The sequence below is a fragment of the Ursus maritimus genome, unplaced genomic scaffold (genome assembly GCF_017311325.1).
Source record: "Ursus maritimus isolate PB19 unplaced genomic scaffold, ASM1731132v1 scaffold_10, whole genome shotgun sequence".
In the NCBI taxonomy this organism is placed as follows: Eukaryota; Metazoa; Chordata; class Mammalia; order Carnivora; family Ursidae; genus Ursus; species Ursus maritimus.
In genome coordinates this window covers 46,955,049-46,979,903 of record NW_024423344.1, presented here as the reverse complement: position 1 = coordinate 46,979,903, position 24,855 = coordinate 46,955,049, and the positions used below count along the sequence as shown (strand labels likewise).

Below are 24,855 nucleotides of genomic sequence, written 5' to 3'. Positions count from 1 at the left end.
GAGTTCAACGGACTCTGACTACATTTGAATAACTCACTGTATGGCCTTCATAAGAAAGTTCACTGGGGCCCATTGTTTGGGATATTATTGACTTAACATTCATTAAGAGACTCATAAAAACTTACTTCCTGCATGTTCAGGGCATGGTGTTTAAGTTGTAAATACGGCAATATGGGTGTAAATATTGGCTTAAAACTCCTCTTTGAGTCATTTATTTTCTTTATCTTATTGTCTCTACATCACCATTCTCCCCTGTTTAGCCTGGCCCTTCCCCAGTCTTCAAATGTGTTCTCTGAATTCCCAGTGGCAGCTTGGTTGGGATTCTTCCCGAAAGAGTCAGGGGGCACCAAACGAGGATAATTTTTGTTCTCACTCTGTTCCAGACACTCCGTAGCGGCTGAGCACGAAGACGGCACTCCACTGGGATGACCTTTGACTCTTGGCAGAGGAGAGCGATTTCACTGAGGGAATTCACTCCGCTTGATGAGTCTCTCGTGTTTGTCGAGATCTCTGTGGAAACAAACATTCAGAGGGTCTTTGTGGAAGAGTCCAGAAATAATTGAGTAAGCCAGGAGACCCTTATTCCACCCGCTGCAAAAAAAAAAAAAATGTCAGGTTACACTTTTCTTTTAAGGGCTCCCTAACTGATGGCCTTGTATAAATAATTGCTATTCCCCAGCACTTTCCCTTTTACTGAGAAAAATACAAAAGAAAAGTCAACCGAATCAAGACATAAATTCATTTTTACAGCTGAATAAGCTTTGTCTTTGGTTGTTTTAAAAATGAAATAAATGGGAAAATATTTGTTAGGGAATAATAAACACACCCAGGTATTTGCTGCTCTTCTTGGGCCAGGCTAGGATTGAAGAGGCTCGGTAAGACCACCTGTGTTTCTTGGTGCGAGCCCAGCAGAGCTGCAGATTTTGTGTAGTTGGTCTCAGTCCAGCGACCTGGCTACATTCTTGGATCTCTTACTCAACATGAGGCATCAAGATCACTGGAAACTTTAACAAAAACATCAACAACTGAAAGAGCCAGTTAGCCTATGGTCTGACCCCCAGCCTGCACACCCCTACATCAATCTACTTCGAATCTTCTGGGAAATCAGTTCAGCGTTCAAGGCAGGAGAAGGGGCAACCTGAGGGTACAGCTGCTCGGTCTCCCTGAGGAGAGGAAGAATCTGCAATCACCCCAACGCGTACATTTCGACGGTTGCTTTTTAATCTGCTTTCCACTTGGCCAAATAGATACTTCCATAATAACTCTAAAAGCATCAAAGAAAAAGCAGCGCACTCTGTTGCATTCCACAATGGAATCCAATAAGAGAAACATAACTCAAAATCATTTCAGAAGCAATTAATAAATTGCTACTCAGAAGCAGCTCCTCACGGAAGTTTGCTCTGCGGCCCAATAATCTCAAACACATCCTGAGAACAGGAGCTGAGGAGGAAGCAAAGCGATAACGAATCTTATTTTCGACTTGCCCTTTTGGTATACTTCACAATAATTTGGATCCTTTCTGAAGCAGCTACTTGAGATGGTTTTATTCAAGTTCCCAAAGGTCTACTCCATTTAACTACCTTTATCTACGGAGGGCAAAATGGCCACGTGAGCTCTGACAGTGTCACTATTGATCCAGCCAGCCGTGGCCTCAGGACAGCTTCCAGAACCCATCTCTGTGACTGGGGACAGGTCATCTGAACCCTTTCGGCTCAAAGAGTTCACGTAAAAAATGAAAAGGTAGGATAAGATTCTGGTTTCCCCCAGGGCATTCCATGAACACACTGGGTTAGTAGGTATTACGTGGAGAAAGATTTTTACTTTTCTGTTTCAGAAACACTATATTAAGCAAAGTTAAATGGAATTTTACAAGAGGACTTCTCATATCTTTTAATGTACTAATCACTACCGTAAGTTGGGGGGCTACACTATGTAGCAACATGTAAGCTTATCTGACCATGGGACTCTTGTTCATAGACTATCACGGGACTAGTGTAGTCTAAGGTTGCTTCCAGCTCTAAAATTCCATTTTTTAATCTGAAGTAGCTAATTGCGAATTGGCACATATACAGAGGTCATCATCACAGTATTACTAATCATCATTGAATGATGTACTTGCAGGTGGATGTGTGGGAACATGGAACAGAGCAGGCAAATATAAAACCCTACCTCAGCAGGAGGATTTTCCTATTCTCCACCTATTCTCCTCACCCTTGGGGGGCTGATCTCCCATATCCACATGGCCTTGTTCAGAGAGAGAAGGTCCAAGACTCATCAAAATGTAAACTAGTATTACTCATTACTGCTATTACTCATTGTACCCTGTTATTCTCCTTGCCTTTCCTAGGGGCAATATAAAGTTTAAGTAATCGACAAGGTCTGTTTCTCTACTCAGCATTATATCCACCACACATACATCATTTCTTTTCCAGAAAATAAGATCAATTGTATTTTAAAATCTTTTAAAGCAACAGGCTCAGTTACAGCCTTAGACTTTTATAAGTTCCTTCCTGCTATTGTGATTAAAACTTATCATCAGAGGTTAGGAAAGAAAAAAAAATTGAGAGTAAATATGAAATAACTGAATTGTCTCTGTAGTGTCTTTCTAGGTTGTTTTCTTATCTCAGTTGTCTCCTTTTCCTAAATTTTAAAAGGTATAAAAATGATCTGGGATTAATTTATGTATATGATAAAGGATAGAAAGTTAGTTAACATTTTAGGTAGATTAATTTTTAACTATAAATGTAAACATATAATTGTAAATAAAAATAAATTATAATAGTTTTCCTTGTCAACAGTTACTCGTCTCCTTCACTTTAATGATTAAGTCCGTGTGTGGTCAGGTCAAAACTTGTTTAACACTTGGTAGCTGTAAAAATACTCCTCTCAAATCTCCTATCGCATAGAGTGTAACTGACTGATGGCTTCAGCTGCTGCTCTCTGAATCACCACTGAATTTGAGCAAAGGTCACATTTCCCATGAGCATTCCTGAGAGACACAGGACTTCTTTGATAGGCAAATTTGGCTTGAAGACTCTAACAACCTTGCCAAAACTGTTCAACTGAACTACTGTCCAAGGCTCCTCCACTCAAACTTCCTTCCCCCTCTCTTTCACAAGGGTGAGACCTGCATTGTGGTCTCTGATGGTTCTCCCTCCCTATTTTCCCTTCACTGGCATTTGCTCTAATAAATCTCTTGTATTGCTCATTTTATCTTGGCTTCTGTTTTTTGGAGGACCTGAGCTAACATGAACCAATTCCCTATATTTGGAGAGTTGGGCTATTTCAAGTTTTTGTGTTTATTTATTTTTAATAAATAGCATTGCAGTGAAATTTTCATAAGATCTTATCCATGGCTATTGTAAATTAATTCCTTAGTACATAATCTTAGAAGTTTAATTGCTGGCAGCACAGAGAGTATATTTTTTAAAACTCTTCATACACCTCGAAAAAATGCACTCTAGAAGTTGTTCCAGTTTATATAACCAAAGCAAATTCCTTTTCTCTTTTGGGTTGTTTATACTTTTTCCTACTGACTTACAAGAGAGTTTTACATATTAAGGGCAGTAAACTTAGTGAAATTATTTTTTTTTTTAAGATTTTTTTATTTATTTGAGATAGAGAGAGAAAAAAAAGACTGGGAAAGTGTTGGGGGAGGATCAGAGGGGGAGGGAGAAGAAGAGGTAGAGAATCTCCAGCAGACTCCATGCTGAGCCCATCTCAGGCTCAATCTCACAACCCTGAGATCATGATTTGAGGCAAAACCAAGAGTCAGATGCTTAACCAACTGAACCACCCAGGCACCCAAGTGAAATCATTTTAAATATTGGCAATCATTGACATAAGTCATCAATCCCAAGTCAAATAACCATACTAAATGAATTCCACCTACTGTAATAAAACTTAAACCTCCCCCGCACTTATGGATACACACACAAACTCACAATATCTAAAAAAATATATTGTACCTGGGATTATTAAATTGAATGAAGCAAAATAGAAAAATTTGTCTTCTGGAAGAATTCCTATGGTACCAATAATATTAAGGAGCAACTCAGTCTCATATTGCTGGTAAATCATCTTGGGGAGCAGCTAAGAGAATCTGGCCAGAGATAGCAGAGGAATTTTGTGTGGGCATGTGCATTAGTTTACTTTCCAAAATAATCCCATCTGGATGTATGAGAAATGTTCTATCTGTTTCAGCTCATTAGGAGACGAGAGTCAAGCAAACACACTCATTGATTTAACATGCTGGATCTGTGAGAAATGAGTCACCCACTGCAATTTCCTTCACCAACTTTGGAGACAGAAGATGACCCACACACATTTTCTGAGTTGCCTGTTATTTTATAGTTTAGAAACCCATAATATCTTATAGACTGTCTCTAAATCGGACACCTGAAACAATTAGAAACTTGGGGAGTGGGAGGATGAATGGTTTCAACTCTAACATATTTTACTTGATTCTTGAACCTTTGGGGTCAAAGAGACAACATTGCTAATTTTAACTAAAATAACCCTGTACAAAGATACCTTGTAAAACCTTAGTTTTCTACGCTCGGAGTCTCAACTCAAAAATAGTCCTCGAAAATGCAGTTCAGTAGTTTAGAAATCATACCATTTCCCCATGTAAACAATGTTTTTTTCCTGTTCCTTTCTACAGACAAGTACTGACCAACCATTGTATTCCCAAGTGAATAACAAAAATCTTACAAAGTCCATAATAGACTCTATAGGAGCTGTGACAAGTGACAGAGAAGGCATGACTCTCCACCTTAGGGTCTCCCTGGCTGGTAGAAAACAGAAATGAAAATGTCTGAAAACCATTTAGGTCCACTTAAAAGCTCCAAAGTATCAACTTACTGCTAAGGGGCACTAATAGAGAGAGGGAGCTTAACATTTGCATTACTGACTTGAGCAAAACAAAGGAAATGAAGGCATGAGCCTTTTAGAATGACCAATGAAAGATGCAGCCGTTCAGAGTATTACATATTCATTTTCCTGGAAAATGCCTGCTATTTTAACTTTCGACATATCTTTTGAAGTAATAATCTATGATTATTAGTGTGTTAATATCTTTACAACAAATCTCTCCATTTTGACTCTGATTTCTAGACCATTAACAATAGGGAGGTATGTGGTCCTGTGTGTGTGTGTGTATATGCGTGTGTGTGTGTGTTGTTATTTTAATTGTTGGTGTATACTGCTGTTAGAATCCTTTTCAGTGTTGGTATAAGGACACTAATGACTTTATTTTAAATAAACTGTAGGAAATAAATCCACAAGCAAAACCACCTAAAATAGTGTGAAGAATGTAAAAGCTTGTATTTCTATAAAATGAACCAAACCACTTATACTGAGATTTTTTTAGGACCAAATGATTTAAAATAATGTTTTCTCTATCTACTTATGCTGACAGAAATGTATCTGTTTTTATCAAGGCCAAAGAAGTTGGTAAACTGAGGACAAACGCACTGTCTCAGCTGGCTGTTGGCCAATTTACATTTCCCAAGTTCAGATTGGAGGAATTATTGTTACTTTTTGTCCTAGATTGTTAAATTAATAGTTTCAGGGTGCAAAGTTAAAGACTGTCATATTTATTCCAAAAATGAATACATTTTAGAGGAAAGAAGAGTTCCTGCACGTTGTGGCTGAATAATGGCCACCCAAAGATGTCCATGTCCTAATCCCCGGGAAGCTGTGACTATTTATATTACATGGCAAGAAGAAATCAAACTTGTAGATGGAGTTAAGTTTGCTAATCAGCTGAACTTAAAATAAGAAGATCATCCTGGATTACCTGGGTGGGCCTCGTGTAATCACAAGGGTTCTTAAATGGGGACAAGAGAAGCGAAAGAGTCAGATCCAGGAAGATGGCATCATGAGAAACACTCCCCTGGCCATTGCTGGCTTTGAACATGGAAGGAGCCATAAGCCGAAGAATGAAAGTACCTTTTGGAAGCTAAGAAAGGCAAAAAATGGATCCTCCCTAGGGCTTTCAGAAAGGAACACAGCCATGCCCATACCTTGATTTTAGCCCAGTGAAAGCCATTTCAAACATCTGACTTCCAGAACTGTAAGATAATAAATTTGTGTTATTTTAAGCCACTAAATTTGTAGCAATTTGTTACAGCAGCAATAGGAAGACGAAACACTGTGTCATCAGTCAGTCATACAGGATTTTCAAAGGTAATGGGGTGTGTGTGTGTGTGTGTATTCAGTGTTATTAAATCTGAGTTTTTAATCATAATAGGCTAAATTCTAAATTCAGATAAAGTTCTCATGGATGGTTCTTTTTATGAGAGTATAATGCAGTAGTAATATAAAACTGCTTGGAAAAATCTTGAATCATAAGAAATAACTCACTTCTATTAACTTTGAGGAAAGTTCTATGACTAGAGACTCATCTCTGGGGAAAATAACCTCTGATTATTCCAAACTGAGTGTTTTAGGCAGGAAGCTAACGGAGGATGTCCTCTTTGTAAAGAACAAGGGAGACTTAGGGTCCAGGAAGGAAGGGATTCAACACAAAAGTGACAGAAAGGAGTCCTCAGGATTACAGTGAAGAGAGATCCCAAGACGACAGTAAAGCACCAAGAATAAGGTAGGACAGTCATTACTAGAGAGATCAGCCATCTCCAGGAGAGACATCTTCCAAAAGTTACACTGATAGAATAATAACTGATGCATTAAAGCATAAATTTGGGGGGTACCTGGGGTGGTTCAGTCAGTGAAGCATCCCACTAGATTTCAGCTCAGGTCGTGATCTCAGGGTTGTGAGATCAAACCTCATGTGGGGCTCCATGTTCAGCATGGAGTCTGCTTGAAATTCTCTCTCCTCTCCTTTCTATGCCCCTCCCCCTGCTCGCTCTAAATAAATAAATAAATGAACAAATAAATAAATAAATAAAATCTTTTTTTAAAAAAGCACAGGTTTGGGCTTGAATTAATGACAATTACTAATTCAATGAAAAATCAGGGCACCTGAATGGCTCAGTCAGTTAAATATCTGACTCTTGATTTCGGCTCAGGGGTTGTGAGATTAAGCCCCTCCTTGGGCTCTGTGCTCAGTGGGGAGTCTGCTTCTCTCCCTCTTGCATTCCTCTGCTTTTCCCACCACTCTCCCTCTCAAATAAATAAATAAATCTTAAAAAAAAAAACTGATTCCATGAAAAAACAAAAAGTGGTGCAAAGGACAGCAATAGCATGATACTATAGAATTTAGCTGCCAATAATTCTCTCATGATCACAATAATGCAGTCCTGAAGATTGAGCTAACCAACATTACAACGTAACATTAGGAGAATGGGGAATGGGAACGTTGTTTGTGTGGCGGAAGATGGGATGTAAAAGAGACCCAAATCATTATTTTCCAAAGTGGGAAGTCAATAAATAAAGCCTAAGTAAATAAGAAACGTCTACAGCTCAAAATCCAGAACTAGTCATTAGGAGGTGAATACCATAAGGACAGCCATAGGAGTTGAAAAGTGGTTTCCAGGAGAAAAGGAGGAGGTAGAAGGGCACCGGGCATCCATGCGTCTCAACAAGCCTCATACAACCACACCACACTTCAGACGACGCATATGTATTTAATTGTGTTCAATAAACAACCTCATAACATTGAAATTTTACACTAAGAAAAGACCAATGAACAGTATGCTTTAATAAGCACCCACACCTCCACCTCTGCTGAGCCCACAGTGTATATTTCTCCAAGGGTTTTTATTGTTGTTGTTGTTGTTGCTGCTGCTAATGATGATGATGATGATACAAATTAGCCCTGGGGCCTATTTCTCAAGCTTTCCTAGTGAATTTGCCATGGGATAATGAGGTCTGAAGGTTTGCATTCTGTAAGGAGGATCATTAAACACACCTTGTCCCCTTACCCTCTCGGAGACTGACACCTACTGAAACATATACTCGAAAGTCAGATAAGAATCCAAATATCTTCTATGTTAGTTGTAAGCCTGGATTGGAAAATAAGATTTGGGGTTTTAGTTGAAAAGACACTTCCTTCAAATCTCCCAGAAATCTGGATGTAGAAACCCTTATGGGAAGAGCCGTGAAGAGGAAAGGCACTGCTAAGGCCGCAGAACGAGTGCACCCATCGGGGCCCAGAGCCCAGGTGGGCCTCTGACCTGCCTCTACATGGTAGGTAGTGGGCCCTGAGCCAGTGTGCCTTGATGGGAGGGACAGGAGCATTACAAGTTCCCCCCTCCAACTCTAGGGAGACTAGACTGAAAAGGGGGGAGACCTAGAGCCCCTAGCTACATATGCAAAATCTCCTTGCCCTACCTCAGCATGTTGCTCTTGAGACTTTGAGAGGGGACAAGGTGGAAGCCTTTCCCCAATAGTTCTAAGAAGTTATATGTTTTTGCCTTATGAGGTTTGAATAAAAGGAACAGGAGAAAGTGGTCTCTCCTCTATGGAGAACTGAAAGACGGCAAGTGGTTGCCAACAGTCAGTCAACAGATACGTATTGAGTGAATGCTCTACACCGGGCATCGGATGCCACACTTGGCTCAGCTCCTGTGCTTTGCGAACTCTGACCTCTCAGTAAAACTTACAGGACTTGCTGATTCCTAGCACCCTAGCAACTTGAATTTTGTTCCACTCTTTCTCTATCTATCTCTGTTTCTCATCTTTTTTCTGGGGATGTTTCTCCGCTTTTCTCCCATTTTCAAGTCTGTGTGCGATATCTATTTGACCTAGTTCTAAAACACCCCAAAGCCAAAACACAGCCAAGCACTAAAAATATAAGCTAGCAACAAGAAAAGAAGCAGGTACATTTTCTGTTATGTTACAGCTTCATAATATTTTATCTATTTTGCAGCCAGCAACAAAGCAAACAGATAAAATTCTCCCTACTACTCCAGAAATACCATTCATGTCTTTTTGAACCTTTACACTAGAAGAAAGCTCCTTATGAAGTCATTTCCTTCCTGTAAATCAAACAAAATTATTTCATAAAATAAAGTTTCTGCTTTCCTATCATCATGATAGCCTATAAATCTGGAAGAGAGGGCAAGGAAAAACTGTCTGCATCAAGGTGAACTCTCTGAAGATGCAGGAGTGGCCTTTCCTGTAGCCTAGTCAACCAATGCAAATATACCCCATTCTGGAAAATAGGGAGGACCCCTGGGAGGAACTAAGGAGACTGAGTCTAGTTAGGCATGACATGAGATTCCAGAAGTAAAATATATCGAAAGCAAAAAGAAGGAGCAGAAAAGAAAAAGAGCTAAAAGACACTTTGCTCCGAATTCTCTGGTAAGGCACAAGAGCACAAAACGAAAGGAGCCCAGTGCATTTGCCACTGCGGCCCTCGTGAGTGTCCGCCGTATGTCGGGTACTAGACAGACACTGTCTCGCATCTTCACAAGAACCCTGCTACGGAGGTATTTCTACCCACGTTCACAAATGAAGACTGAGGCTCAAGCTGGTCAAACAACTGGTCCAAGGCCACCCGGCTCTTATGTACTGTAGCCAGGATCCCAACCCTGACCCATCAGATGGATAAACTCCAAAGCCATCCTTCTCTCTGCCATTCCAGACTGCCGGGCAGCATTCCCAAATGTTTGTCAAACTAATGAATGAATGCAAGAATTGGGTTCAGGAAAAAATGATTTTAGAATATGGAATTGCAACTATTAGAAGGAAGGAATAAATAGACACAAGACTTGAGTAAGGACGTTGGCCTTTTTTTTTTTTAAGAATATACATCTGGAATCGTGACGGATAGAAAAAGAAAGAAGCCTATGAGTAAAGAAAAGCTGCTGGACAGTAAGAACTGCTATTTTAAGGAATTATCTCCCTAGCACAGTAATGAAAGCCATCATAGGGACATTGAAAACCAGCTGAAAATAATATTAACGAGAGCTTTGGAAAAAGAAAAACAATCCTGGCAGCAAAAACATGGATTAATTGTTATGTCGATTCTATTCATTTCAATGATGTTATACTATGGAATTCATGTGGCTCCTAATTAACTCAAGGCTGTAGAAGATTCTTATATTTATTGAACTTCATAAGGGGAAGCAACAGAATATATATTTCAGCATCTTAAGTGATATTAACAAATGATAATGATACTTACCTCTGGGGATATTAGATACTAATAACATTGCTTGTTCATGTAAGTGCCAAATGCTTTTTACATCTAACAGTTCTACTTAAATTAATACTACCCATTAATTCTATCTTCTGACATTAAGTTCTACAGGTTAATTACATATCTTCGGTTGTTTCCTTGTTACCAGTTTTACTTGTCTTTAATTGGGTCTTCTTTTGTTTGAAAGAGGCCTGATCGCTCTCATTAGATTCACTGCCTTCTTTAATTAGTTTAGCTAACTATTAAATCTACTGCATTACCAATTCCATGGTCTCCCCTGCGTCTAATACCATGTTTGATGCTGCATGCCTTAAGTAGAATTAAGATAGACTTTCACCAATAATGTGACGTAGGAAAAATGTGGGATCTCCATTCCCTTTCCAATACTCTGCCTTTCCTACTGTATACCCTCTTCCTCTTCTACCCCCCGAACCCTAGACCACCACAACCATCGCCATGTCTGTCGGCATCACCATTACCATCACCACCAAGTCCTCCATAAACATATCTTCTGGCACAGGGATCTACACTCGTGGTTTGTGAGGTTTGAGCGTCACTCTGAGTATATACCGAACCTCATAAAATAATCTTGTCAAACACGGTTCCTGTCTTCCAGAAAGAGGTTAATCCTCCCTAGCCTCATTCCCACTTGTTTTCTTCAAATTTCTTTCATTCAAACTGGCCAATTTACCATTCCCCTTTTGTAACCTGACCCTATCTCCTTATAAATCTGCATAGCCTTTTCTATGTAAGATGCTTTACCCTCCCAAATCATCAAGATACAGTACAAAGGCCACATTCTTCACAAAACCTACTCTGTTCCCTTCTCTGTAAGTTCTGTCTCTTCTATAACTCCTTATCTGCACATCCTTCACGTTATCAGTCTGCCTTTTATACTAAGATTTTATGTCTTCCACATAGTAGAGCTTAGTAAATGTTTGTTGATGGAAGGGAGGAATGAGGGAATTTAGAACATTGATCTCGGTTTAGCTTTCAAGGGTTACATGCCTTTCTCCTCCATTGGAAAGGGAGTAGAGGTGTCACTATGTATACTCATATCCTCGTCACACCTTTCAGTGTAAATCCCATAAGATAGACACTCACTGCACGTCTACTTATGCGAAATAAAAATCGTATTCGGATGGAGAAGGTGAATGATTGCTGTGAAAATGGTAAAGTGTGAGAATATTTTTATAGCAGCAATGTTAAAGCATACGCAAAAGCCTTCTAAAACATAACTGACCAATTGCCCTGACCTCCCCACCCCAATGTGGTATTCTGAACTCAACTGAGTAAAAATGAAGTGTCTCCACAGATACGGAGGGGAGATTAATGAGCCTTGGATATGACAATATGAAGAGGTCATAGCACTTTACTTCCCATTCAGTAATAGTATAAACAGGTCTGAGAGACATTGCAAGAGAAGAGCTTTCTACACCCCTGTTCTCCCCTGTTCTCCATGCCTTCCCAGGATCGATGGGCCTGCAAGGGGTAATGAGCAGCTGTCTGTCTTGGTAGGCACACGGTGGTTGGTTCTTAATGGTCCCTGTGCCTTTAAATGGCCTCCACAAATATGAAGTGGGAAGAAGTGAGTTCACAGTGTCATGGAAAGAACTTGGTCTGGAGACTCAAACTGATCTCACTTTGAGTCCTGGATCTAGTACTTTCTAAAAGTTACTCCGCTGCTTGGAGTCTCAGCATCCCCATCTGGGAAAAAAAAAAAAGTGGGGCTAACATCTTCTACTCTGTAAGATCATTAGAAGAATTTGAGGATATGTGATAGATGGATAGACATACAGACATTCTCTAGAACAACACCTAGCATTCCAGAAAAAAAGACACAGTGTTTTCAACTTTGTCAGGAACCTTAACTTAACTGGAATGGATCCCGTATTTACCAAATTTAGAACCTTACTTTGAGATCTTAAACAAACACTGAGGCTAGTACGGATATATCAAAGGTCTGAGGTTACCCAGACATTTTGTTAACATTAAGTAAATCGGAGATCAGGGCAGTAAATATTTATAGCAAACACGAGCAATGGAAAGCTCTATTGTGTCTTAGAAGTGATGAGTGACTCATGTGTGGCTGCATGTTCAGGCAAAGTGGAGTGGAGGAAGAAATTGCTTTTTTCCCAGTTACTAAGCAAAACTTTGGGAAAGAGGTGAAAATAGGGGGAAAAAGGACCTGGTTCATCTAAGAACAGCTGGTGTTTCCAGGAATAAAGATTAAAAGAGAACAAGGAATTGATTAAGTCATCTAAAGAGAATTCACAGGGACTATAAAATAGAAAAATAAGAAAACACCTGGCTTTCTTTTCCTGGTGTGTGCTTACACAACCTCTCTGAGGCTCCTTCTATCATTTACTCATTTATTCATGTACTCACTTACTCAGTTGCTAACAGGTATTTAGTAGTAACTATGTGCTAAGCACTAAGTGTTGAGAACAAAACAGAGAACGCTTTGGACCCCACTGTGTGATGAAACTCTTGCATGTTTCATTATAAAAGGATGGCTATACGCTATAAAGAAACCCTCAGTTTTTGACTCCCTATAATTATGGATTTGACAAGTTGTGTGTTTCTTCCCTCTCCAAGACTACAGTTGTGAGCGCTCAAACTCCTTCTGCCAATCTGCGCTTTCCAGTTCGGCAAAGGTCATCAAACACAGAACATTGCTCACTTCCAACGTTCTTCACGTCTGAAATCCCTGATGGGCTGCTATTACCCGTGCAGGGACTCGTATATACGCTTGTCACCACAAGCCTACAGACCTAATCTCTCTCTCTCTCTCTCACACACACACACACACACACACACACACACACACACACGCCTGGGAGTGGCTTGAAGCACTCAGGGAAATGTGGACATTAGAAAAATATCTTAAGAAATTATCATGGGATTAAGATCATGCATTAGGGTCAGTATGCAAATAATTGTATCAAGTATTTGCCCTTTCTAATGAGATAACAACACTAAGATATTATCCTTTAGGATAATATCTTTTATCTTTTTCTGTCCAGTCGTTTAAATCTATGAACTAAAGACACTTTTGTATGTTTTAAATATGAAAACAGTGAACTATTACGATTTTCTTTAAAAAAAATCTCATGTAACTCAAAACTATTTAAATGCTAGAACAACAAGCATCCCCCCTTCTCAAGTTTTGAGTCATTCATCTCAGATGTGTTAGTCACATTCCTCAAGGCTGAACCTTACTTTATTAATTTCTGAAAACTTTTCCTCATATAAAGATACCTGCAGTTCTGCAAGAGTATCAGAACAAGATCAGTTTGTTCTCAACGTGACAAATTATACGGTTTCTTTGTGAACATTGCCCTTCTCCATTCAGAGTCAGCACGAGAGATGAAATGACTCACAGTTTCCCGACACTGGTGGAACTAGTTTACTTCTACAGCCCCTTAAATACCAGCAGAGATGAACTTGATTCTTCCCAAGTGCAAGCAACTTTTAGAAGATCACATTCTAGATAAGTGATATATCATTAATAACATACGAGTGCAGTGTAAGTTTAGCAATAGAATTATAGCCGTCAAGATAAGAAAAGGAGCCGAGGAAGCCATTTTGTTAACCCCCATGTTGTCCCAGACAAATCAACATTGAAACTTTCTTACACAAATGTTTATCCATCAAACCGGCCTCGTAATGTTAATTTGGTAAGGACTATCAACATCTTTATGTTGCAAACAGACATGTAGAGACCTATTTCAAATCACGAAGCAAGTCACAGATTAGATAATCAATGGCATGCCAATGCTCAGACCTCCTGGGAAACCCAGTGTGAGGCTACGTTTCTCTACTTGATTGAAATATTGCTCGTTTCCTCAGCAGTCTTAAATTCTAAAATTATTCTATATGTTCTTTTTTTTTAAGATTTTATTTATTTATTTGACAGGCAGGGTGGCAGGCAGAGGGAGAGGAAGAAGCAGGCCCCACTGAGCAGGGAGCCTGACATGGGGCTCCATCCCAGGCCCCTGGGATCATGACCTGAGCCGAGGGCAGATGCTTAACCGACTGAGCCACCCAGGCGCCCCAACATGTTCTTTTTTAAAAAGACCCTGGGTGTCAGAGCCATCGCCCAACATATCTCAGTACTTGCATATGAAAAAGTAGAGTGCACACACAGAGTGGTGGACAGAAAATAGACTTTAAAGTCCAAGAGAATTACATTAGGGCCCTGCTATGTGAATTACTTAATTTTTCTCCACCCTAATTTCTTCATCTGCTAAAAAAAAGGATAATGAGATCTATTTCATGGGGGTTTGTGAAGATTAAACAAGATAATGCATTTAAAGTGTTACTCCACAGATGTTAGTTATCATTCTCTTCCCTTCTTAGAAAGCAATGAAGTTTTTTTTCCACAAAGAAGATTGAATAAGGATATGTTTAACATTTATCCAAAAAAAAAAAAAGAAGAAGAAGAAGGAGAAGGAGAGGAAAAGAAAGAAAAAAGAATTGTACAAAGAAAATAGTCAACAAAGGACTAATGGAAGCTCTGTGTCAAAGACCTATTAGTATAGTGATTACCAAGCTAAGCTTAGAGTCACCCTATAGCAAACACCCCCAACACTGCCTCTACCAGGCACATCCCACATCCCAGATTCCATTGCAAGTTTCCCACCCCTGGTATTGATGCTAAGGAGAATGGGTTGTGGGGACAGGATGAGTTTTCTTCCACATGGCATCTCCAGCCCATGCCATCCTCCCCAACTTCCTGGGCTAGGGCAAAATGGCGGCAGAAGCCAGAGTTAACAATAACAATAGCATCATCTCCTTCAAATCCTTTCCGAATGGAGGCAGTCTATAAATGTAGAAATAAACAAATTGCAAGCTGGGAGGCAACCACAGAGCATTATAAAAAGTGGAAAGACTGTCGGCTGTGGAGTCAGCCAGATGTGTTCTCTGCTACTTCTTAGTTGCACGCTCTTTGGTGAGTTTCCAAAGACCCCAGAGCCTCACTTTCTTCATTGTCAAATAGGGCAGTAATAGTGCTAAAGAAGGTAGTCCTTTTTTTTTTTTTAATTTTTTTGAAAGATTGTATTTATTTGTCAGAGAGAGAGAGAGAAATCACAAGCATGGGGGAGGGGCAGAGAGAGAAGCAGACTCCTCACTGAGCAGGGAGCCAGATATGGGACTTGATCCCAGGATCCTGGGATCATGACCTGAGCTAAAGGCAAGTGCTTAACTGACTGAGCCACCCAGGCATCCCTAAGGAAGGTTATTCTGAGAATAAAAGTATATAGCATAGGGGCGTCTGGGTGTCTCAGTCAATTAAACGTCCAACTCTTGATTTTGGCTTAGGTCATGGTTTAAGGGTGGCAAGATTGAGCCCTGTGTTGGGCTCTGCACTAGGCATAGACCCTACTTAAGGTTCTCTCTCTTCCGGGGCTCCTGGGTGCCTCAGTCGTTAAGCGTCTGCTTTCGGCTAAGGTCATGTTCCTAGGGTCCTGCGATCAAGCCCCGTATCAGGCTCCCTGCCCAGCAGGAAGCCTGCTTCTCCCTTTCCCACTCCCCCTGCTTATGTTACCTCTCTTGCTGTGTCTCTCTCTGTCAAATAAATAAATAAAATCTTTAAAAAAAAAAAAAAGATTCTCTCTCTTCCTCTCCCTCTGCCCCTTCCCCCCACACTCTCTCTCTAAAAAAAAAAAAAAAAAAGATGTAGTATATGTAAAATGATTAGGCCAGGTTCCCAGAACCTGGACTGTCCTATAGATGTTAGCATCTTCCCAATGTTCACAGACACACGACTGCCACATAGCATTTGCTGTATTGGAAGAAGTGGGGAGCGAAGACAGAAATTGAGAGGTTACAAACAGCAAAGCAATTACACTACTAGCAAAGGCAGTAATAAGTTGAAAGGGTGGGCAAGGAATTAACCCACCAGCCTAATACATACTGATTCAGATTTAGAAAGTGCAGAACATATGATATTTTTTAATAATGCCATGAAAAAGGGGAAATGAGAGTTGAAGAAAGGCAAATAACTTATTCTTTATCAGGCTGATTTGGACTGTGTAGTAATCTCCACAAGACAAAATATAGAAAAGACCATAAGACTCATGTATTCAGTTAGTCCCTGAATACCAACAATTACCAAGTTAAAAATTAAAAAGAACAACACTTACAGTGGTTCTTTTTTTTTTTAATAATAAAAGTAGAAAAAAAAATCTCATTTTTGAAAATTTAAGTAGAGAAGAAGGAAAGAAGGAAATTTAAAAAATCTGATTTATTTAGAGATATGTCATTTATTTGCCCATTTGTTTATTTATTCAACAAATAAGCCAGGCACTATTCTAAGTAATGGAGAGCCAACAGTGTGCAAAAAAAAGTCATCATCTCCCGGAAGGCTTATATTCTATGAGGAAGAGAGCATGAATAAGGAAAACATAAATAAGTCCTTTGGTGGTAAAGGTTATCTAAGGGGGTAGGGAGAGGAACTACTGGGGTAAGGCCAGGGGTCATTTTTGTCCTCTTTTTTTTTTTTAAAGAAAGGCAGACTGCCACTTGCAGCGTATCATCTGGATGTGTCTGGGGTCTTGGAAGTTTGATTACCCTATGTTCTCCTACAAATGGACCTTGGGAGCTTTTTTGGAGGTTCTAGCAGTGGAGGCCAGGGGTCCTTTAATATGACTGGTCACATGGGGAGATGACACACAGATAAATCCCTAGAGAAAGTGATGGCATCAGCCATGTGAAGAATTCCCAGTAGAGGGAAGAGTAGGTAGAAAAGACCAATGGAAAGGAACACAAGGGGCTAGAGTAGCTGAAACCAATAGTTTGAGAAGAGTGGTAGAGAATAACTTCAGAGAGTGAGTAGAAATGCCAATCAGGATGAGCTGGCTTTATTCTGGAGGTTCTGAACAGAGGAGTGACATGATCAGACATATTTTAACCGTTCCCTCTGGATGCTGTACTGGGAAAAGAGCACAGAGGGTGGAAGAGCTGATGCAAACACCCAAATGGGGCACTTCTGCAATGACCTAGTGGGGAGGTGATGGAGGCTTGAACCAGAGAAGCAGTTGAGATGGACAGTGGTCAGATTTGAGACAGCTTGAAGGGAGAGGCAAATGGATTGATGGCTGGATTGGCTGCGGGTATGAAAGGAAAAGAGAAGTTCAGGAAAGATTTGACCTGAACAACGGGAAAGATGGGATTTCCTTTTATTAAGATGAAGAAGACTAGAGGAGAGATTTAGGGGTTGGGGGCTGGGAATAAAGAAATTTGGATGTAGACAGGTCAAGTTTGAGATGCCTATCAGCCATTCACGTGGAGATGTCTAAAAGACATCACTAACACTCACATGTAATACACATGTAATAACAAAGTGAGATCATATACTCTGTTCAGTTCTGTAATATTGTAGTATTTTTCCTCACCTTAAGTGTTTTTTGAGAACTCCATATAAACTTCATAGCATTCCTTTGGTAGATTTTACCATTCATCTCTTTTCACACATTAGTTTCACATTTATCATTATTATATATAATGCTTTCATAAAAATCTCTGACAGCCTCACTGACTAATTCCTTAAAGGACACGTCCAATTAGAGGGTCAAAAAGTGTGAAAACTTTTAAAACCCTTGATACATATTAAGCTGCATTCCCAAAAGGTTATAACAATTTACAGTCTCACACTTCGGTATAAGAGTACCTGCCTGTTTAACTGTATTTTTGCCTGAGTAGAAAATTACCATTTTCAACAGTCCTCTCCAATTCTGTAGTAAAAATGATCAATGTTGAATTTGCATTTATCTGGTTGTTAGGGAATTTGAATGTTTCCTTATCAGTTTATATGGCTTTTGAATTTCTCCTTTTATAAATTATATACTCCTAACACTGAACACTGAAATAAGGACTGTCATACAGCAGTAGCTAACACCGGCCGTATGTGCTGGGTGGTACACAAAGCAATTGACAGGTATTAGCCTTCACAACATTATTAATGCTGACCTTACAGATGAGGAGATCTCAGAAAAGGAGATGGCCCACTTTCGGGTGCACGACTAGTCAGTGTCTGAACTGGGACTTGAACCCACCCTGACTCCGGAGTCCACCAAAAGTAATCATCTTCGGTAATCTGAGAAGAGAACAAGTTCAGAGACCATAGAAAAGTTTGAAATGTAAGGTCTGCATTTGCTCAGGTAAGAATTTACTAGGACAAATGCATCCAGCACAGAGATGTTATTTTAGCAATGCAACTATTCTACTTAATTGAATATCTGCTTAAAGGCAAAGGTTCACAGAAGATGCTAGGGAAATGTAAAGGAGGGCTTGATGCGCTCATTTCTAGAATGTGAACACTTAGCTTACCACCCCAAAATATGGCTGATCTATTTTCAGATGGGAAGTTCTGCTAGTTTTGAATTTACCTGAATTTTACATAAACTTTATGACTATATTTTAAAAAGAAGTGTTGGAAGAAAACTATGGGCTGCCTGAAAAGATGCTTTTGGTGAGTGATTTATTTTCCTTATAGTAGATGCCTCAAGAAATAAATGGTACTTAGATCTTTTTTTCCTAATGTCATAAAATATTTTTAGAAAGGATGGTGAGGTCCCCTCCCTTTCCACACCCGGCACCTGCCCCCTTGGTTGTACCTTCCTTGGCAGATTTTTATTTCCCCAAATTCATAGTGAGCTGTGATCTTGCCCAAGGCGACTTCAGCTTCATTACAATAATGCTTGTATTTCAGGATCAAAGTTTCACTCTAAATAAGTAGGTGGTTGTGCCTGTGGCAGAGAATCAGGGACAGGTCCTCAAGAAGGAAGAATAGACAGAAGGTTTAGGTGAGGATCCCCGCAGGTTGTACAACATATTTGCCAAAGCCCTGGGAAGATTCCATTTTTTTCTAGGCCAAGAAGGGCAGCCAAGACAAGTATATCTTCTAGTCACTTCAGAATGAAGATGAACAAAAAACTACAGTCCCTACAAACTTAGATTGCTTATAAGATTAATGAATATATCGTTAACAGGTCCCTGCATTAGTCAGCAAAGCCTTTAGGTATCATAGATATCACTCTTGAAAAGTTGAAAATGACAAGGACAAGACATGGCCGAAGTGTAGCAGGAACCTGGTTATAGCCGTGAAGGTTGACCAGGGGTGTCATTGAGAGACCCTGCTCAGTGCTTGGGAAAAAAATGGATTTGAATGATGTCATATGCTTCATGGATTGCTGGATTCATGTTTCTTCTAATCTTCAAAAGAATAAGTGTTTTTTTAAAAGCAACTGGATCTCAGTAAAGCTGTTAAGAAAAAAAAAGGCAACTGGGAACTTCTCCATTCAATCATACATTTATGGGAATTAATATTAATCATCATCATCATAATAAAAATAGCAGCCATTTGATAAATTTTACTATGCACCAAACATGGTGCTAAATATGTCACATGGGCTATCTTCTTCAATACTCATTCATAACTCTGTGAAGTAGGTCTTATTCTTATCTGCATTTCATAGTCTAGACATCAAGCAATGTGCCCAAAACGACATAGCTAGTATATGGCGGAGTTCACATGCAAACTCAGATCTGTCTCCTGGCAAAGAGCAAGAGCTCAATCATTATTCTGAATTAGGCAAGACTAGTTTTGTTGTAATTGTATTTTACAGGTTAGCTATATGTGTTATACGTAGTTTCATATATGTTTGCTCACTCCTCTCCTGCCATACTTTCTCAGCTGTATTTTCTTCTTGCTTCAGTTTTCTTATTTATTAATGTATTTGCTTCTACTTCAGAGTCCTTTTTAAATCCTAAGGAAAGAGAATAAACAAATAAATGAGACAAATAACTTTACTTACAAATATTGCTTTAAAGTCCAAAGATCTGACAAATTAAAAAAAAAAAGGAATAAATATACTCTACTCACGGCCAAGGGCAAAACTACCTCAGAGCAAAATGCCTGGAGTACTTAATAGCATATTCTACATGTCAATACTGAGTAAAGATAGGAAGTAAAGCATATAGCATACCTAAAATGGTATTAGCAATAAGTTACTACCACAATAGAATTGATTCCTCCATTTTGAAATTCTGAAGGCATTGCGTAGAGCAATCTCTGTGAAAGCTCTTCAGTCAGCAAAAGTGATTAAGACCTTTACTATACATCTTATTCATAAGCACCCCTGAAAGCAGAGTGCCCACTCACAATGATGAGTTAGTGGGTCAGCCTGAATCATAAGCAAGAATGCACCTGACTGAATCACCCGTTCCACTTCCTGTAGCACCTGGTTTTTCTTGGACCTCTGCCATTCACAAACTGCCTCAGCCAAGGTCTCCTTAGCTTATGAAATCTGATAAGGTCACAAGCGGAGGTAGGGGGGTAGCGAGATCCACTACCTTGCTTGTGCAAGAGGCAGGAATCCCATTACCATCTGAAGCCGATGCATGTATGTTTTCCGGTGTACAGCACTATATAGTTTCCAGTCGTCTCGGTAAAGCCATTCTGGTGTAGCACTGGAAAGCATGCAGGAAACGGGGCTGTTATATTTCAAAATGATCGAGGCACAAAGTCTCTGATAAGCATGGCTGCTGACCTTGTGAGTCATCTGTCACCAAGTTGTGGCATGAGAATTATCCTTCTTGCTGGACAGCTTGAGAGTCTCCCAGTGCCTCCTTCCCCCAAGTCTTAACTTGGTCTTCTCACTTCCACTCTCTAGGACTAGTGAGGGAGCTCTCGTGTATATGAGCTGGAAAACAGTCACTTGCGTGAAAATATTTGCAAATCATATTTTTGTTTCAGCTTGAGGAAGGCAAGTAATGAAAGAAAGAAAGAAAGAAAGAAAGAAAGAAAGAAAGAAAGAAAGAAAGAAAGAAAGAAAGAAAGAAAGAAAGACTGCTCGAAGCCCTGATTGTTGGCATTTACCTTAGTGGATATACCAGGATATGAAACCTCTAGATTCGGACCACTCATATCAGCATGCCGATGGTGAGCCATCTCTCCTGAGTAGATTTACATTAATTCAGCTCACAGGGATGGATCTATAAGTCATTTACAATGAAAAATTTAACTGTCAAAAAGGTTAGATTGATTGAGTTGGCAGATCGATACACTGTCTCCCACAGTCAAGCAGTGTGGAAGTGTGCTTGGTGAGCATGGATGAAATCAGAACAGGAGGACTAAGAGAGCTGCAAGTAATATTCGACACTCAGCCAATGGAGGAGAGTCTTACCAAGTCTCCCCCGATAATGTTGGCTTCTGTGACTTGGCCTTTCCTAAGCTTCCATAGTGGATGAGCTTCATCATACTCATAGAGGCTTTCTCCAAGACAGGGTAGGAAGCAAATGTCTAAATTTCTCCATACTGAATTACAAAGTTAGAACCACATTCTAGCTCTCCTTTCTGATATTCCTTCCTGAACTCACCTTGGTTCAAGTGTCAATTGTTCCCAAACTCTTCTTTCACCATATTTAGATGGCTCATCGTATCCACTGTGCAAGAATTTTTTAACTTTAATTTTTTTAAAGGTTAACCTTAAAAAAAAACAATAAAATAAGAGCAACCTTATTTCCAAACTCTTGGGGGGACACCTCACCATCACCTCTAGATACAGACATCAGCCTTTAATTTCAGCTTAAGGTCTACCATCAGACAACTACCAAAAAGTGACTAAACTGTGCCTGTTTCAGACACATTTATCTACAATATTATATTTATTATAACAGGAACAGTGTTTAGACACACACACACACACACACACACACACACACACACACACTAGTTACAAATATCCACACAAATGAAAAGTGTTGAATACGTCCTTTGCTACTCAACGTAACCCAATTCATAAGGCTAAAAAAAGTGAATGCTAACCAGAACCTTCCAAAGTGGTCACAAGGTTTTGGCTATTATAACTTACAAAGTATCAGACATGGTAACTCTGCTTCAAAACAGAGATTTCCAAAATCTTTCCTCAGGAATAGCAACTATGTTGCTAAATGGGTCATGCCTGGTTGTTCTGTCTACTTCTCTTCCTGCTTTGTGGACACATTCTTATTTATGCAATCATGGCATTTAAGTACCAGATGAGACCTACAGAAATTCCAGTTAAGCCTTCTGCTTCAACCCAACACCACACGAGATTACCTAGGGCTTACCTTTTCAATTCTTAAAGATTTCCTGAAGCAAAGACCCACAATTTTCTTCCCTCATAAGTTCTAGAGTTTAATCAAGAAGTTCTTTATTGTGTGTAAACATAAGCTTTCTTGCTACAAGTCCATTTCTATTTCTGATCTCTATTGAAATAGAGAACAAATAACTTGGTTCTTTAACAAATAGCATTCCATAGGCTTGAAAACACTGAAGTTATCCCTAATTGCTTTTCCCCAGATTAAATTCCTCGCAGTCCTTTATTTTTTTCTTCACCTACTCTATTTCCCAACATTTTAATTATCATTGTTTCTCCCTGGAAGCTTAACAAATTTTGCAAATCCCATGTAAAATAGGGAGAGATCCAACCCTGTTTAAAATGGTGTAATAAATCTCCAGTAGCTTCTCCAAATAAATATTTAGGGAAAATTTTCTCAAATAAATATTTTATTCCATCTCACATATCATAAAGTTGTGACTATCCCTTCTAATATGCTGACAGGAAGGAAAAGAAACTGTATGCTATCAGTCCTCCTATGGACTGTCTCTTATTCATCTTCATTTTGGGGTTGCTGATGCTCAGAATTTTTGTCTGATAGTTCCCTCCACCTTTAAGCCTATCTACCTCTCTCAGTTAGGACTCATCAAAGTCCTACCATTCGACCTAAATTCCAAATTCTTCCAGTGAGTCTGAAGTCACTGCCTGAGAAGTTGGTGCTTATTCAAGTTTATTGAAAACGCCCAGTCTTTCCTTCATGATCTTGGTGAGCATTCCCACAAGCAGTTCCCATACAGTGAACAGATTATCATTACAAATCAGGCCTTTATATTAAAAGTTGAATAGTGATTTTAACAATTGGGTTGAGACAGAACCTTGAAATAAGAAATTTGTAAGCAGTAACGAGAAGATGTTTAGGAATAGCCCTCAAAATTACAAGGAAAATAGAGAAATGCTCCGAGACCATCACAATCTGGGGGAATTATTACTCTTTTTCATGAGAATTCTTGTAGCAACAATTGGATGAAGGTAAGGGATTGGGCAATGATTAGAAATCCAAGATAAGAATGGAAAAGATAATAGGGAAAAACTTAAGTAAAAGAGAAAATCATCATCAGTAATTAAGATCCCAAATGCATGTGCTCCTTAGCTCCTTTTGGTTGTATTTCCATCACAGAGCACGTGTTAAGAAGATGGATAGCTCAGTGCTTAAAAGCACAGGCCTTGAGGTCAGAGAGCCTGTGTTCAGCTCCTGTCAAGAGTTCTGTTGACAAACTTCCGTAAACTTCAGCTTCATCAACCATCCTTTCCTTTGTGAAACCCATCTCCCAAATACCTATGATATGTCAAGCATTTTTGTAAGCTGTTTACAAACACCGATTCATTTAATCTTCATTACAACCCAGTGAGATAGAAGTTATTAAAAACCCTGTTTTACAGATGGGAAAATGGAGGTCCAAAGAGATTAAGTAAATTGCCCAAGGCCACACACCTAGAAAATGGCAGATGCAGGCTCGGAGCTCAGCTGGCCTGGGTTCAGGGTCTGCTGTTCACTACTCCTACTAAGGTTGCCTTTAGAATTAATGGAAACAACTTTCAATTGTTTGTTAAATAGTAGATACTCCATAAATGACAGGGTTTGTGTGTTTGCATGTGTGTGCAGTGATGGTAGCGGTAATTGGGTTCCTAAAGTTGCGGATTAGGATGACTTCCAAGGGTGTGGGAGGAAGTGGTATTGCTGATTGGTAGGTGGAGCTCTTTCCTCTGAGTACGCATTTACCCCCACCCTCACCCCTTCCCCACCATTGTGTTGTCAGGAAGTCGGGTAACGCTAGATGTGTCAGATACTAAACTGAGACTCCATCCATGCCCCATTGTAAAAACTTAATAGAAAGTCTATAATAATACCTAAAATGTGTGCATTTTGTCAAACTACATTTGTAAAGAATCTATGGAGAGTCTAATAATGCTCATTTTAGTGCCTCTATTCAGTTGAATCAAGTTAATTTTCCTTGCTGTGTGAAGATGTGTTGAGAATAACAGATAAAATACCCTGTACCATGTCTATAAGGGCAATCAAAATACTCAGCTTATGTAGTCATAGCACTTAATACTTCACTCAGTTCAAATTATGTTTACATTAATTAACAACTTTGAGTAAATCAGTTCTAGGATAATTATACCCATTTAGCAGATTAGAATAGTGAGTCCAGAGACATTCAATGAAGTTAAATGAATCAGGAAAAATTATTATTGGAACATAGGATTTTTGGATCTTTCTCTAGTGCTTTTACCACCATAATATATTGGCTATGACAGATGTTCTGCTAGTAACCACTCTTTCCTCCTTTCCTCCTGCGCCATACTGAAACCACATGTGGCTCTATCAAGAGGCAGCAGAACTCAGTGTTTGAACACTCAGTAAGAACACTGAGTTTGAATCCTGTTGTCTACCAGTTATCGATCAGCTATGTGAGCTTGGGCAAATTGCTTAACTCTCTCTGCTTTGGTTTTGGTAAATGGGGATACTGATAGGATCAACCTCATAAAAGTAAATGCCATGAAACAGATATAGCATTTAGAGTAGTCCCTGGCTCTTAAAGAGTGTGAAACAAGTGTGCAGCATTAGTATAAGCTAAT

General features: G+C 39.4%; 1 long non-coding RNA gene across 2 annotated transcripts; it reads right to left on the bottom strand.

The window, feature by feature from the left end:
* Positions 1–198: 198 nt before the first annotated feature.
* Positions 199–21,282, bottom strand: LOC103659159. Of its 2 annotated transcripts, XR_005832999.1 has the most exons (6): positions 20,665–21,282; positions 20,468–20,584; positions 18,730–19,881; positions 18,083–18,209; positions 827–1,004; positions 199–510 (listed from the first exon to the last, which is right to left on the bottom strand). It is a non-coding gene; the product is annotated as an uncharacterized LOC103659159 (long non-coding RNA). The 2 variants fall into 2 exon arrangements; XR_567412.2 differs by having other exon boundaries at positions 20,468–21,282.
* Positions 21,283–24,855: the final 3,573 nt, after the last annotated feature.